General features: G+C 46.6%; 1 long non-coding RNA gene across 1 annotated transcript in view; it reads left to right on the top strand.

Moving 5' to 3' along the window:
* The first annotated feature begins 1,534 nt into the window (after nt 1-1,534).
* Nucleotides 1,535-2,829, top strand: part of LOC121021857 (uncharacterized) — a 4,248-nt gene continuing 2,953 nt past the window's right edge. Inside the window, exon 1 of the long non-coding RNA XR_005786721.1 lies at nt 1,535-2,773. This is a non-coding gene — a long non-coding RNA (uncharacterized LOC121021857). The remainder of the gene's footprint in view (nt 2,774-2,829) is intronic.

Genomic DNA, 2,829 nt, shown 5'->3' with positions numbered 1-2,829 from the left:
CAATGCACATTTTTTAGAACAGTGAATAAACATGACATTTGAATTTACCTCTCATTTTAACTATTCTGGGTACCCTAAATGTCCTCTTTAAGTCTCCAAATTAGTGTGAAAATTAGTAAATGAAATCTTACTAGAATGGATTCAGGAGGCCCTGGAGGGAGACCTCTCACACAGACATGACATGCATAAAGAGCAGGAGGAGGGGAGATAACTTTTGTCTTGACAAGGGAGGACACATTCCCAGTAGGAAATTAATCTCCTGCCTTTCACAAAAAGAAGGATGATCTCTCCTTGCCCCACTAAGGAAACACTGACCATGGCATGCAGCCAGTGAAAACCCGCCACAACCTCAAACTTTTGTTCTTCAGTGAACTTTTGTTGAAAGCAACTCTCCCCAATCTCCACCTTAAACCTAATAAACCCAGACTTTTGTGGTGCCTAAGTGGCTCACTTGGTTGAGTTTCCAACTTCAGCTCAGGCCATTTTTTTATGGTTCATGAGTTCAAGCCCCACATTGAGCTACCTGGTGTCTCCTGGAGCCTGCTCTGGATCCAATGTGCCCGCCCCTCTCCCACTTGCTCTCCCTCTCTAAAAAATAAATAAGCATTTGTGAAAGTAGCTCTGGACTTTTATTTTTTTTTAAATGCTGACTTTCCCTCTGTCTCTTGAACCTTGCCTGTGGATTGCCATGGTGTGGTTATCCTCAGTTGAAATTCCTTTGTCATTCCTGAATAAATTCAGTTTGCTAGTAAAGTAACTGGCTATTTATTTTTAAGCTGGACAGTAGTATTGTTCAATGCTTGTAGGAATGAAAACGTCACATTCTTGAGATAAAACCCTCACAAAAACCAAGTATTGGTTTAGCACAGTCACATGCTCCATTTGGTTCTATCTTTTCTCAGACTTACAGCCTGCTTCTAAAAGTTCTGTTAGTTTGTAACTGTTTTTTACTCTTTACTGATGTGTAGGGAGGTGGAATGTTGGTTTGCCCATAGGTATTTCTGGCACTGTCTTAAACCACTAGATAAACGTTGTGAACTGCTTTCTGAAATGGGCATTTCACATCTGATTTTCTAGGATACTTTCAATTCCTACTGCCAGTGCCTGAAGAAATGAGAATCACTTCCCAGCAAGGAGATGAGGTCATTGGGTTCAGATAATCCTTTACTTCAGGCTTCAGATTCTCCCCTTGCACACACGCTCCAATGAAATGGCAACATGTTTGGTACCAAATATAGCATCCGTTAAGTTGCTTTCTGTTTGGGATCGAAGTCAATCTCCTGACAGGAACCGAGTATATCTGGGAATGTGGAGTAAGTAATATATGGATAAAAATGTTCCTCAAAAGATGGGCAGACACGGGGCGCCTGTGTGGCTCAGTCGGTTGGGGGTCCAACTTTGGCTCAGGGCATGATCTCGCGGTTCCTGGGTTCGAGCCCCACTCAGGCTCTGTGCTGACAGCTCAGAGCCTGGAGCCTGCTTCGGATTCTGTGTCTCCATCTCTCTGCCCCTTCTCCATTCACACTCTGGCTCTCTCTCAAACGTAAATATTAAATTAAATTAAAAAAAAAAAAACAAAAAAGATGGGACAACAATCACGATATGGGCATATGAAGTTTTGTGTGGAACCAGAGGCTGACGTTGTCAGTTTACCTAATTCAGGGTGGCCTACCATCCCTGTCACGGACTTGTATAGGGTGTGACAAAGGGAACCACATGCCCCAAATGGAGTCACTTCTGCTGGGTCATGTCACCAAAGCAGGGCACAATACCTAAGCTCATACAACTTCAGCACTACCCAGAAATATAGTTTCCACTGGTCAGTGAGGAATTTTGTGGTCAGCACCAAAAGGGTAATCGGCCACACGAATAGGTCCTCTGCGTCGCCCAAAGATGAGGTATTCCGCTAATAAGACCTTTTTGTCCCATAACAAAGTGACCTCGCCTGACATAATCCTTTTTCTGTTTATGAACTTCTTGTTCTACCTTTAAAAACCTTACCCTTTCTCTAGCTCTTTGTTGCTTCCCTTAACTTGCTAGATGTGATGCTGCCCAATGCACAAATGAGTCACTGATCCTGAAGACCTTCAAAATACACTGGGCTGAATTTTTATGATAACGGGGACTTTTGTATTGTTCCCGACCAATTGCAAAACTGACTCTAACGCTACAGGCTGCAAGCATTTGAAGAGCAACATCTTTCCAGCAGTGCACGGCCTCCTTTGATTTCTTAAGTGCTGGACACATTTGAATGATGTGTCATTTACCTCAGGAAGAGGAAGTGGGAGCAACTAAGCTACTAGTTTTAGGCTTTGGACTTTAAAAACCAACAAAGCCGCTCCCTCTGGTAGGAGCAGCACTTTGCAGCAACTCTCGGGGACAGTTGGCCGAACTCTGGAAGTCCCTGGGGCCGAACCCCCTTCGGTGGCCGCTGTAACTCTGAGATCTATGGTACCCGGAAAAGCGTGGGGATACAGGACGCAGGCAGCAGCCAATGACGGAGCAGGACGAGGCATTTGTGGGCATGCGTGGCGCGTGGGGGTGGGATTTCCGGCCTCTTCATGGCGAACGATTTTGGCCTCAGGTTTGTTTACCCTCAGAGGTTGGAGAGCCCACCTTTGGATCTTGGTGACAAAGTGACACCTAGCGAAGGAAGGCGCTGTCCTTTCGCACAGACTGGGACCCTTGAGTGCCCGACGCCGTCCGGGCAGCTCCGCGCTCGCTGGACCTACAGAGTCCCATGGCGGCGGCCTCGACTAGGAACCCGGCTGAGGTAAACGCGCCCCCCAGGCCCACCCGCCCCGCCCCAGACCCCCCAGGCCCACCCGC

Source organism: Herpailurus yagouaroundi, unplaced genomic scaffold (assembly GCF_014898765.1).
Source record: "Herpailurus yagouaroundi ecotype Mexico unplaced genomic scaffold, PumYag 330, whole genome shotgun sequence".
Lineage (NCBI taxonomy): Eukaryota > Metazoa > Chordata > Mammalia > Carnivora > Felidae > Herpailurus > Herpailurus yagouaroundi.
The sequence above is the reverse complement of the archived record's forward strand: the minus strand, read 5'-3'. Positions and strand labels throughout refer to the sequence as shown.